Raw genomic sequence first — 14,414 nt, forward strand, 5'->3', positions numbered from 1 at the left:
ATTTCACACTTTCTAGTTTGTTGTTATATTTCTAAGGAGACATATGGTCTAGAATTATAAGAAGTCTTGTTTTGTTCAGAACAAATTACTGCATTAACTAATATTTGCATTCCTATTCTCTATGCTAGCTTTGCTAGCTCTTATATATACATGCATGCATACATACTCTGTTGGGCTGGCCACATTGTTCAAATGCCAAATATATGCTTGCCAAAAAAATTAGTTCATGGAGAACTCACACAGGGTAGATCAGAAAAAGCGATACAAAGACATTCTCAAGTTCTCTCTTAAGAATCAATTGTATGACCTGGGAGATACTGGCACAAGATTGCCTAGCATGGCATGCCCTCATGTTCTATGAGCAAAACAGTATTGAATTAGCCCCCCCCAAAATGTGAGATGCACAAAATCAGAGAAGCCATCCCAAATGTTTATAGAAACTACTTGTATCTGGCCTGTGGCAGAGCATCCTTGTGGTCTGATCAGCCACAGTTGGACAAACTGTAATTTGACTCTAACATAGTGATGTCATTTTGGTCCTCTTTGAGTATGAAGAACAATAAGTAACTGGGTGTATGTGTGTGTGTGTGTGTGTGTGTGTGTGTGTACACACATATAAATACATCTATCTATCTGTCTGTCTGTCTATCTATCTATCTACCTATCTATTGTGGTACCTCAGCACTCATCTGCTTCAAAATTTGTTAAATTCATTTCAATGAGAAAAAAGTTCTTCAGCACTAGATGCTTCCTCAGCATTTATCATACTTAGTTGTTTTGATTGAGCAGTAGGGATGTGAGGTTTGGCCAGACATATTGCCCAGCCCTTTTTGCCCCTGCTATTCCTTTAGACCATGGGCTCCTCAGAGAAGGTAGCAGTGTGCAGGACTGTCAGGTTAGAATCTACAATGCCAAGATTGTGCACTTCCTGCACAAGATGATGTGGCTGTAGTATATAGTTTCCTGGCTCCCAAAACAGTATTATTGGAAGGGGCATGGAAATGCCAGCATGCTTAGCAAGAGGAGAAGCAGCAAGAACAGGAGTGACAGAAAGAACAGTGGTGGCATCCCAGATAGAGGTGATGGCAAAGGTAGAGGACCCAGCAGACTAGGTTGATTTTCTGGTGGTGGCCAGAGCTCTGAGCAGCAGAAGGTGTGGGACTATAGCTTCTGCCTTCTCATCCAGGTCTCTCCCTCTCCTTCAAGGAAACTTGGATGGCATAGGATGGGGAGGTCATGGTTCCTGTCAATGAACTGAGTCAAAAAGGGAGGACCCTGGCTGGCCTGGGCTGGGGAGCTGGCTTGTTTCTTGACAGCTGGAAGTCTTTCCCTTTGGGGATTTGCGGTGAGCAAGGATAGTTATGCTGTAGACTGGAGATGCACTCCTTATTGGAAAGACTCGTTCAGTACTTGTGTTTGCTACTCGTCATGCCATCTGGAATTAATCAACAAGTACTAAGGTACCACTATGCATATATGTATGCATACATACATATAATAAACATATATGTGTATATATGTATGTATGTATATATTACCAGATTTCCTTGTCTCCTTGATAGGGATACTTCTTGCCTTAATCACAAAGTTATTAGTATAGCATTAAATGTCCTGCTGGGCATGTCCACTAAGGGAAGGCTGTAGGGGTCAGCTGTGAGACATCCATCCTCCTCAGTACAAGTTAACTCCTACTTCCCCTAACTTTTGGAAAATGATGTGGAGACCCTTCTGTTCAAAGAGGAGCAACCTTCTTTTTGACCTTAGGTCTTCCATCTCCTGCTATGCCTGTCCCTTGAGGGAAAAGGAAGAAGAAAGTCAGAGGGGAAGAAGACTATCCTGTCCTGTTGCACCTTTTTCTTGACTGCTCTCTACTCTTTGGAGGAAGAGGAATCATGAAATGGAATCTTTCATAAGAACATCTGACCATGTGCCACGCATATCATAATGTACTTGCCTCCAGCCTGATCTCCAGTCTCCTTTGGGAAAAAGAGTGGCTCCGTCCAGTCAGTAACAAACAGCTTTAAACCTCATCATGCCCTTCACACCTCAGTGATTCTGAACCATGTGCAAACCCCATTCCTCATCCCTTCACCCTCTAATAATGACTTTCCCTTAGAATTCTGTTCTGGATTCTTTTTTCTTCTCTTCTTATACTATTTCTCCTGGTGGTCTCATCAGTTCCCATGGATTTAGTTGCCATCTTTATGCTGATGATTTTCACATCTATATGTTATGCCCCAGTCTTTCTGCTAACTTCCAATTTCATGTCTCCAACTACTTTTCAGAAAGCCAAGATGACTCCTAGGCTATAAGCCAGAGGAACAGCTTAGATACTTAATAGTTTTATGTTCATGAACAAGTAACTTCCTATCTCAGTCTCACTTTCCTTATTTTTAGCACATCCAGCACTTAGCATAGTATCTGGCACATAGTAGGTACTTAATAAATGTTAGTTGACTGAATCATCTTTAAAATGGAGGTGGGAGAAGTATGGATAATGCAATGCACAGAGCATATATAAAACTAGTTTAATGTTATGTATACTTATTGGATTGATAATACATAATTATCTAATTATGACTAATAATTAATAAGACTAATAAGACTGATATCAACTATTTATGTAATCAAACTCTATAATAGACTATGCAATAACACAGACATCAAATCCTCCAGGAACAAACCATCAACCTGATTCTTAAAGATCCTATTAAATGTGTTTACTATTGGTCCTCATAACAAAGAGTCTTTACTGATCAGAGGCTCTGTGTCTCCCTCTACGGTGGCATTTTGTCAAATCTCTTGTTAATCAGTACTGCTTTCAAGTAAGCATGGGATGCTTATATCTCCAAGGTCAGAGAACATAAGACTCTGTTCTAATGCAACGTGGCAGTAGGCTGACAGTTGTAACTTGTGGCTAGTTTTCATGATTCTGACTAAGAGCATTTACAAATTATATCTAAATTCTGATTGGTGGTAGATTACTTAACTTGGGATAAAAGGAAACTATCAATAAAAACTTTAGCTTACTAAACTTCATTAACAAATATTTATCAAATATTTACCAGATTTGAGGGACATAGTTCATTAGTAGTTATTTACAAAATTTGGGAACTCATGAGCCATTGCCATACTAGATCATTCAAGTAGTTATTACAAAAAACTTATAAACTAGGAGATTTGATAAGTAATTAGGAATTGAGTCTGATCATAGGAAAGAGAAAATGTGAAATATAAATAATGTGAATAACAAGATGTGAAAAGAATTTCAATTCACAGTTTCTCACAATATCATCAAATTAGGAGCATTGGAAGTAGAGCAGTCTGGTTAAAGAAATAGCACAATTCACAAATATTGAAAGAGATAAAACTTAGTTATGCTCTGACATTAAGATAAAATTATAAAACATTATACTGAATTTGGATTAACTTGATTACAAAAAGAGAAGGAAAAGGGACATGATTTTTCATGCCAAGTTTGTCTGGCTTGTGGCATATAAGTCACATCAGTAAGAAAAAGCTGTGTGAGCTTGAAGTCAGGATTTGCCAACTTCCTACCTCTTTTAAACACATTATTAACTCCTCATGTTTAATATAGTAAGGCCTATATTTTCATTAGCATGCAAACTTCCTCCACTGAGGCTGCCTGCATCCCTGCCAGAAATTGACTCACTTGAAAACAACCTGGGGATGAGACTGAATTTAACTAGCCTAGTCCTCTGACAGCAGATAAGTGGTTCATCATAAGCATATACTGGTTATTTTCAGTTTGGTGGTACTGACTGCAAAGAAAAGTGAATAAATATCATACTTTTTGATCCAGTAATATTACTATTGGGTATATAATAGTAGCTAGCTTTTATATAGCAATTTTTACAAAGCACTTTGCATATACCTCATTTGATCCTGAAGAAGATCAATATCAAAAAAGCGGTTCATGAAGTCTGGAATAGACTTCAAGTATCTGGGGTCAATAAGAAACATTTTCTTTTTTTTTTGTTTGTTTTGTTTTTTTTTTCTTGTAGATTTTTTTTATTATAGTAATTTTTTATTGACAGAACCCATGCCAAGGTAATTTTTTTTACAACATTATCCCTTGCACTCAGTTCTGTTCCGATTTTTCCCTCCACCCCCTCCCCTAGATGGCAAGCAGTCCTATATATGTTGAATATGTCATAGTATATCCTAGATACAATGTATGTGTGCAGATCCAAACAGTTTTCTTGTTGCACAGGGAGAATTGGATTCAGAACGTAAAAATAACCCGGGAAGAAAAGCAAAAATGCAAACAGTTTACATTCATTTCCCAGTGTTTTTTCTTTGGGTGTAGCTCCTTCTGTCCATCATTGATCAATTGAAACTGAATTAGGTCTCTTTGTCAAAGAAATCTACTTCCATCAGATTACATCTTCATACAATATCGTCGTTGACATATATAATGATCTCTTGGTTCTGCTCATTTCACTTAGCATCAGTTCATGTAATTCTCTCCAAGCCTCTCTGTATTCATCCTGCTGGTCATTTCTTATAGAACAATAATATTCCATAACATTCATATACCACAATTTACCCAACCATTCTCCAATTGATGGGCATCCATTCATTTTCCAGTTTCTAGCCACTACAAACAGGGCTGCCACAAACATTTTGGCACATACTGGTCCCTTTCCCTTTTTTAGTATCTCCTTGGGGTATAAGCCCAGTAGAAACACTGCTGGATCAAAGGGTATGCACAGTTTGATAACTTTTTGGGCATAATTCCAGATTGCTCTCCAGAATGGTTGGATTCGTTCACAACTCCACCAACAATGTATCAGTGTCCCAATTTTCCCGCATCCCCTCCAACAATCATCATTATTTTTTCCTGTCATCTTAGCCAATCTGACAGGTGTGTAGTGGTATCTCAGAGTTGTCTTAATTTGCATTTCTCTGATTAATAATGATTTGGAACACTCTTTCATATGAGTGGTAATAATTTCAATTTTATCATCTGAAAATTGTCTGTTCATATCCTTTGACCATTTGTCAATTGGAGAATGGCTTGGTTTCAATAAGAAACATTTTCCAATAGATAAGTAGAAAAAGAATATAAACAATTGTATTTTTTTAATTAAAAAACTTTTGTTGATATATTTTGTTTTTAGAGAAGTCCTTTTCTCTTTCCTTCATAACAAATGATAAAAAAGAGGGGAAAAACCCAAACAACCACTTCATCAAAGTTAATTCATCAGGGGTAGCTAGGTGATACAGTGGATAGAGAACCAGCCCTGAAGTTAGAAGGACCTGAGTTCAAATGTGACCTCAGACACTTAACACTTTCTAACCTCAATTGCCTTAGCGCCACCCCCTCAAAAAAAGTTTATTCATCAATAGTCAACAGTATATGAAAAATCCCAGATTTATAGATCCCACTTTTACATAGAAGAGAAGTTGATACTTTTTTTTTCAATCTTCAGGATTAATTTTGGTCATCATAATTATAGCATTCAATATATTTTTGTTCTTTCCATTTATATTATTGTAATCGTTATGTGTATTGTTTTCTGGGTGTTACTTCACTTTGTAGCAATTCATGTCTCTTCCCATACAATATTGCGTAGTAATATTTCATTACATTCAGGTACATGATTTGTTTGCTGTTCTTGTTTAGTCAGTTCAGTCATGTCTGATTGTGACTTTATTTGGGTTTTTTTTTTGGCAAAGATATTGAAGTGATTTGGGGCATTTCCTTCTCCAGTTCATTTTACAGATGAGAAAATTGATGCAAATAGTATTAAGTGACCTGCCCAGGATCAGACAGTAAGTGTCTGAGCCAAGATTTGAAATCAGGAAGATGAGTATTCCTAACTGCAGTCTGGTATTATATCCACCTACTTGCCTCCTAAACAACTTGTTTAACTATTCCCCAATCAATGGGCACCTGCCATTTCCAGTTCATCGCTACTACAAATACTTGGCTACTATGAATATTTTGATGTACATAAACTTACTTTTCATCTTTGGCTTTCTTGAGAAATATGCCTAGTATACAATGCCTGGATCAAAGGAATATATTAGTCACTTTCCTTATTGTTGGTGTTTTTCTCTTCTTTAAAATAATAATAGTAATAGTATATATTACTATAGTAATAGTTCTCTCTGGGAGAAAGCAGGTTTCTCGGGGAGGTTTTCTGAAGGCAGCCTTAGTTTCAGTTACAAGTAAATAATTACTCCAAAATCGCAGCCAGCTGATAAAAGTTCAGATCTTTCATTGTGTCCTTCAATATAGCCCAGTTAGCTCAGAGGCCTATCTCTCTGCTTGGTTCCAAGAGCTCTTGCAGCTTTGTCCTTGGCTTCTGCCTCGGCTTTCTTCAGCCTCCAGCCAGCACCAAGGTGAAAGATGCAATGAATTTCTCTTGCCTCAATTCTATTGAGTTAACACTAGGACCCTGACATCACCCTTGAGTTTTCCCCTTGTTTCAAGTTAAGTTGACACTAGGATTCCAACATTTTATAATTCCAAATAGCTTTCCAGAATAATCAGACCAGTTTATAGTTCTATCAATGGTATGTTAGTGTATCTGTCTTTCTATAACCCCACTATTTTCTGGGTATGATGTGACACCTCAGAATTGTCTTCATGTATCTTTCCCTTATTTTTAGTGGTTTGCATTAGATTTTCATATCGTTGTTAATAGTTTGGTTGTTAATAGTTAGAAATTCTTTTGAGAAAAGTTGAACACAGTTTTCAAAAGAATTATAAACTATGAATGATCATATAAAAATGTTCCAAATATTCAATAATAAGACAAATGTGAATTAAAATAAAAATAAAATTTCATTCACAGCCATCAAATTGACAAAGACGATAAAAGATGGAGGGACTATAGGAAGAAAGCCACTCCAATGTTGGTAAAGTTGTGAACTAGAAAACAATTAAGAATCCAGATATTCTGGAAAATAATCAGAAATTATTTAAGAAAAGTAAAAAAGTGAAAAATCTGTTCTGCCTTTGAAGTTCAATGATTCCACTATTGGTTATATAATAATAGCATTTATATAATTCTAAGATTTACACAGCACTTTACATATTTTTATCTGATTTGATTCCTCCAGGAGGTCAGAGTCAGAAAGTATCAAATAATATCAAAATAGTCTTAGCATCAGTTTTTTTGTGGTGACAAAAAAGTGGAACCAAAATGGATGCCCGTTGATTGTTTAAAGGCTGACCAAACTATAATATATGAATGGAACACTATATTATTCAGTAAAAAATGACAAAACATAGGTCTTTGGTCCTTGCAGTTAGTTATAGATTAGGTCACCTGGGACAAAGACCTCAGATACAAGATAGTCATTAGGTTTTTGCTCCTAAAACAATATGCTTATGTTTAATATTCAGCTAGTAGATGTAAGTAACTCAAAGCAAAGGTATTTATTGAGATGGCATTTTGAAAACAATAGTAACAAAATATCCTTCTTCCATAAATCTGGGCTGTACTTTATATACAGTGTCAATAGGAAGAATGGATACATAGATAGGACAATAATAGAGAGGCACACAAGTAGGGAACATATATAGTAACAGGCACTCAAACCACTGACATTGCAGGATCTTGATGTCCTTTCCCTTCCTCTGATATCCTCATTATGCTTCTCTTAGTAGATTATCTGTTGGACAGCCCTAAGACTTAGCTGTGCTCTCTTGGCCTGTCATCCTCCATAGATTGAATCCAAATGACTGATTCTACCAACTCACAGAGATCATATTGTTCAAAGCTGGCTCCTACCTCGACTGACTCTAGAGAGTATCCTATTTTTTTTCCTTAGGACAAGTTTATTAGAGCTACAAAACATCCGCGGTTCTAGACCAGAGGGCTGACTATGGTACAAATCGTTAACACAGCAATTGGTCATTAAGAGTGAGAAAGAGACAGGCAGTGGGCAGGCTGGGCCAGCTGCACCGAAGGAGGGAGGGAGGAATAATCTCGAAGAAAGCACTGGTCCAGCTACCCCACACTTGGGCCATTTTTTTGGGCGTCCACGTGAAAGCTGGGGGAAGATCATGCACGTTTGTTCTGGGCCTATGGCCAGGCCCCCTGGGTAGGCACCCTTGGCCAGAGAGCAACTAAGTGCTGCTTGGAGAAGTATTCTTTGCTGCCCTGGACATCGGGCTTGATGGTATCTCCTGGGTTTCCAGCCGGCAGGGCACACTTCTCTGTGCTTGTCTGTGAACTACAAGGCCTGGACAAGCTGCAGCGTTTCATCTACAGAGCGGCCCACAGGAAGGTCAATGATTGGGGTTCTGGTGAAGGATGCCCTTATCATCAATGATGAAGAAAGCCCTGAATGAAATTCCTTCATCGGTTTTTAAGATCCCATAATCTTGAGCAATAGTTAATTTGGGGTCAGACAGTAAGGGGATAGTCACAGCTTCAAGGCCACCATCTTTCTTGCCTGTGTTGACCCAGGCAAGGTGACAGAAGCGAGAGTCCACTGAAGCACATCACTTGGCAGTTGAGTTTCTTAAATTCTTCAGCCTTGTCACTGAATGCACTAATCTCCTTGGGGCACACAAAGGTGAAGTTCAAGGGATAGAAGAACAACACAACATATTTTCCTTTGTAGTCGGAAAGGCTGATGTTTTTGAACTGCCGATCGTGCATAACAGCTGTAGCCTTGAAATTGGGAGCTGGGAACCCAGTCTTAGCATTTCCCGCCGACATGTTGACAGCAACAGCTGAGCCCGGCAGACAACCTCAGGAGATAGGCGAACACTCGAGGAGGAGCAGTAGAACTATCCTATTTTTTTTAAAAAAGACCCACTAAGAGCATGATTCATCCTTTGGTCTGCCAATGGCTTGCTGTTGTGTAATTCTGTCAAAATTGGCAGAAAAACTTCATAGATCAAAATTTTAAAAGTATATAGTTTTTTGAATTTGTTTTGGCTTTACTCTTTGGTAATTTCATCAGCTAGGCTGGGGTCTATCATTCGATCAAGGATAATCTAGTCAACTCACTCCCATTTCATGAAGAATTAAGAAAAACAAGGGAATTTTTATATGAATGGTTGAAGAATGATGTAAGCAGAACTAAGAAAAGAATAAATGCAGTTACAATAATGTAAAGGGAAAAGAGCCTGGATTCCATAGTGCAAATTCCATAGTATTCAAATCCTACCTCTGATAATCCCTGTATGGTCTAGGAAAAGTGATTTAACCCCTTAGTGCCATCATCTGTAAGGTAAGGGCTTGTATTGAAATCCCTTTCCACTTTAGAACATAGAAATCCTATGAAATAGAAAGAACATTAAAAGGAAACTAACTCAGAGTAATTATAATGACTAATTTTGGCTCCAGAGAAAAGCTAATGCAACAAACTTTTCTCCTTTTAGCAGAGAGATGGGAACTGAGTATTGAATGGGGTCCTCAAACTACGGCCGGCAGGCCAGATGTGGCAGCTGAGGACGATTATCCTCCTCACCCAAGGCTATGAAGTTTCTTTATTTAAAAGCCCACAAAACAAAGTTTTTGTTTTTACTATAGTCTGGCCCTCCAACAGTCTGAGGGACAGTGAACTGGCCCCCTATTTAAAAAGTTTGAGGACCCCTGGCTGTCAAACAGGTTCACAGTATTGTTGATTTTTGTTTTGGTTTGTTATTTGGAAGGATTAAGTTTTAGGGGTGGGGATATTTGGAAATATGACATAAAATCAAAAGGAATTAATATAAAACCTGTTTTAAAAAACCAGCGTCAATTCCATGTCAGTAAAAACTATTAATTTGTGTTAATATCCTGCTGTAAAGTTTAGAATAATTTCCCCCATAACAATTCTATGTGATAAATTATTACTATTATTTATATTTTATAAGAAACTGGGGCATTGAGTAAAGTGATTTGCCCTTTTTTGATCATTTGCTCAAAATTGGAGAAAGAATGCAAACTCTAGATCTAGCACTTTTTCCTTTAGGGCAGTGAATTTCAGAGGCATCTAAACTAGATGACTCAATGGATAAAGCACTGGGCTTGGACTCAGGAAGATTCCTCTTCCTAAGTTCCTAAGTGCCTCAGAGGAGACTTTTACTAACTGTGTGATCCTTGGCAAGTCACTTGACCTCGTCTGACTTAATTTCCTTAACTATAAAAAGAGCTGGAGAGGAAAGTGGCAAACTATTTCAGTATCTTTGCCAAGAAAACTTCATATGGGTCACAGAGTTGGATGTGACTGAAAATAATTAAATTACAAAAATGATTTTCAATCTTTATTGGTCTTAAGACTCCTTTATACTCTTAAAAATTACTGAGGACTTCAAAGAACTTCTGTTTATGTGGATTATGTCTATTACTGAATTAGAAATTAAAACAAATAAATTTTAAAATGTATAATTTATCTAAAAACAATGCTAAACTCATATATTGAACATAGTATATTTGATGAAAAACAAGTACTTTTCAAAAACAAAAAAAATCGAGGGAGAGTAGCATTGTTTTACATATGTTTGCAAAGTTCTTTGATGTCTAATAATCAGAAACAACCGGGGTTTCATATTTGCTGCTACATTTAGTCTGTTGCAATATGTTATTTTGATTAAAGTCTATGAAGAAAATCCATCCTCACACAGATACATCATTGGAAAAGAGGAATATTTTAATAGGTAAATAATGTATATTATTATTATGAAAATATTTTCAAACTCTCAAATTCCCTTATAGAGGTTGTCACTCACACATTGAGAATCACTGCACTACACCAACTATGAGCTACTTTCCTTTACAGTGAAGTCGGTCATGTTAATTATGATGGCAGCAAAGCTAGCAGGAATGTACCTGATCAGCTCAGATAGGAGAATTTTTATCTCCTTGAATTTATAAAGGAAGGAATGAAAAGTTACATAATGGGATTCTTCAGGTAACATATATTGAATGTGTTCCTACTTTGCCAAAATTTTTTTTTCAATTTTATATCTTCTTGATATGCCAACAGTAACAAAGCTGAGTTGTTAAAATAAAAATTCAATATATCAGGATTCATATATATAGTAAAATGTATATATTGTGTAGTCACTATTTGTAGTCACTCTGTATCAGATATTAGCTTAGTGGATACCAGGGAATATTCTAAATTTAATCATATTGTTTTCTCCTAATGCTCCCTACCCCATCTCCATTTTTATAGTAAAATGGTGATAACAGATGGAAACACCCAGAAATAGCTTCTTTATCATGGAACATGAGGTCACAGCCCCAGATCTGCTGAGTGGATTAGTGCTATTTGGGTTTTTCACTATTATTTGTACTAATGTTCTCTCCCATTATTGTTTGTGTCAGAGTGAACTGTACTTTGAATAAAACAATGAAGCTGTATTGTGATAATTAGATTCAGAAGGAGCTGGAAATCTGTTCAGCTTTTACCATTCTATCCTCTTTCTCATTTTTTTCCTATTCCCACTGCAGACAGGAATTAGATAGAATAACTTGATTCATAGACTTATTCAAAACACCAGACTAAATAGAAATGTCCTCTCTTTTTCTCTTTAACCTTTCATGAATTTGTGGCTTAGGGAAAGATAGATAAAGTAATAAAATTTTTAAGTTTTAAAATAGGACAAGACCTAGTACAGTGGCAAAAATATAGAATCTTCCTTCAAATTCTAGTTTGTACTACTTTTAGTCAAGTCATTTAAACTTCCTTGGGCCTCAGTTTCCTTATCTGATAAATAATGTAGACTAAGTTTTGATATCTAAATTCATTTACATTAGACATAGCAAACATAATACCAGTGAGCTGCAGACCTACAATATTCATCAATATGACCCAAACCTGATTAAAATAAAACTCGGAAATATTTAACAATGTGAAATATGATAAAATATAGCTAATATTACATTTTAAAACTAAATTAGCATACACAATCCATTTCTATTTGACTTTGACACCACTGACTTAAATAGCTCTAAATTTATGCCTCTAAATTCCTAGAAAAAGTTGCCTCCATTTTCTTACCTCCCATCTACATTTTAGATTCTTGCATTCTGGCTTTTCTCCTTATCACTACTTTACTTAAACTGTTTTTCCTGAGTCACTGACCATTTCTTTATTTTGAAATTTAATACCATTTTTTTAGTCTTCATCTCTGTAGCTTTTGACACTTATATTATCCTCTAAGATGATCTTTCCTCCCTGTATTCTCCAATCCTCCTATAACATTGTTTCTATCTATTCTGCTTTCCTTCCTTCTCAGTTTTCTTCCTTTCCAGCTTCATTATCCATTTACCTTCACCTTTAAAGGAGTGTCCCTTAAAGAGCTCTGTCCTAGGCTCTCTCTTCTCTTCTTGCACATTTTTTACTTAGCAATTTCATCAGCCTCATGAATTCAACTATTATCTCCATGCAGGTGACTCTTATATCTACATATTTCACCTTTATCTTTCTCCAGAGATCTTATTTGATATTTCCAAATGAGTGCTTGACCTTTCTACCTGGATCATAGGATTGATAACCGTAAATCTGAGATCACCAAATCCAACTCTCTCTTTTTTTTCCAGTTGAGGAAACTGAGGTCCACATATGTTAAGTGACTTGTCTAAATTCATGCAGCTAATAGGCATCCGAGTCAGGACTGGAACCCAGTTCTTCCTCTTGCCATGTCCAATGCCATATCAATCCAATGCCAATCATCTCATAGACTTCTCAAGCTCAACATTTCCAAAACAGAACTCATTACCTTTCTAAGCCTTTTCTTATTCTTCTCTGTCCTATTTCTGTTTAGGGCACCATCATTTCCAGCCACCCAAACTCAAGTCCAGGAATTTTCTTTAACTATTCCTTCTATCTTCCAATATTCAATCAGTGGCTATCTTATTAATTCTACCTTCTTGACTCTTTGAAAACCTTAAAGTTCCATATAAATGCTAGCTATTATTGTTGGTGTTAATGACAATTAGAAATGAGAAGATTGTATTAAATGATCTCCAAGGACACATCTAGCTCTAGCTCTATAATCTGTTAATGAAAGAAAATGATTTGATGGGTTATTATGCTCAAGATTTAGTAATGAGTGATGGGATGTATAACCCTATTATTTTGAACTTGATTTGGCTATTAAAAGCTTCACAAAGGCAGAGGCCAGACTCAAAATATCTTTGTATCTCATACAGTACTTACCATAATATCTTGCACAATGGGTCCTTATTAAATGTTTGTTTAGTGAATGAATGAATAAATGAAGAAAACATTTGAAGATATAAAGGCTAGTCCTTCACTCTTTCCCAGAATATTGAGTGAAATGTTATGAATGCAGGAATCTAGAATACTATGAATCATAGTGTAATGTATTTTTTCATATATGGACATTTCATTTACTCCCTAAGGGCAAAAAAATTGCATTCATGTTGGAAAAGTAGCTTGAGAAGTTTTAAGGACTTGTGAGAAAACTGACCCTCATACAAATGTATTATGAGAGTCTGTTTGAAAGCAACTCAAAGGCACAAGAACTAGCTGAAGGCAGAGGCAGTTTACAAGGCATTATTGGTCATTGGTTTATTCAGGTGTTTGAAAGATACCACTGAAAACTATAAGTCACAGAATTATTTGGAGACCATGGGAAAATTTTATATTGTTGGTGTTATGCCTGCTCAAACTGTGATTTTGGGGTTATTTTTAACCTGTTATAGATAAGTTACTTATGAGGAAGTCGTGAGTTGAGGTATATAGAAGAAATTAGCTGTCTGAAGAAAAGCTAATGGCCAACATTGCCTTTTATTGCTTGAAAGAAGTAAAATAGAGGAGAATCAAAATTGCTTTGGATGATGTCAGATGAGTTCCATAGAACCTGCAGATGCTGATAGTCTTAGAGGAGGGTTCTGTAGCTGCTAGAATCAGATTGGAGAAAAGCACAATACTCCTCACGTGTGGCTGTGTAGAAAGTTGGTTGAGTTTATTGCTTCTTAGTGTCCTCTGTTATATGAGAGAGGGGAAACTTCTCAGGGGCTGTGGTCTTTTACTGACATCCATTACAAGGGAAGAAAAACAGGTTTTGCATATGCTTTACTGTGAATTGTGCTGATTGGAGAAGATGTGTTGCTTTGCTAGGAAAGAGACAATTATGTTATTTGATGAAGAATGGGGAAAGGGTATATTGGCCTACTGCAATCTGCAGTGTGAGAGAGGAAATTCATCAGGGATTTTCTTTGTTCTTTACTGTCTTTACTATTCTGTATTGTCTTTACTGTACTGTCTTCTGTGCCTCAAGAAGAAATCTCTATGAGAAGATAGCTGATTTCATTGACAAATTCAAGACTTAAGAAAACTGCAGCATTACTTTAAGAGCTTCTTGTAGTACCATGAGAATAGCAGAGAAACAGTTTTGTTCTTCTGGAAAGCAGAGAGGTTCAGAAAAGAAACCAGTAACATAGTATATACTGGTTCCTTAAGTG

The 14,414-nt window shown here is 36.5% G+C and overlaps 1 pseudogene; it reads right to left on the reverse strand.

The window, feature by feature from the left end:
* Positions 1 to 8,063: 8,063 nt before the first annotated feature.
* On the reverse strand, positions 8,064 to 8,721 carry LOC100925137 (annotated as a pseudogene).
* Between the last annotated feature and the right edge of the window lie 5,693 nt (positions 8,722 to 14,414).

Source organism: Sarcophilus harrisii, chromosome 2 (assembly GCF_902635505.1).
Source record: "Sarcophilus harrisii chromosome 2, mSarHar1.11, whole genome shotgun sequence".
Lineage (NCBI taxonomy): Eukaryota > Metazoa > Chordata > Mammalia > Dasyuromorphia > Dasyuridae > Sarcophilus > Sarcophilus harrisii.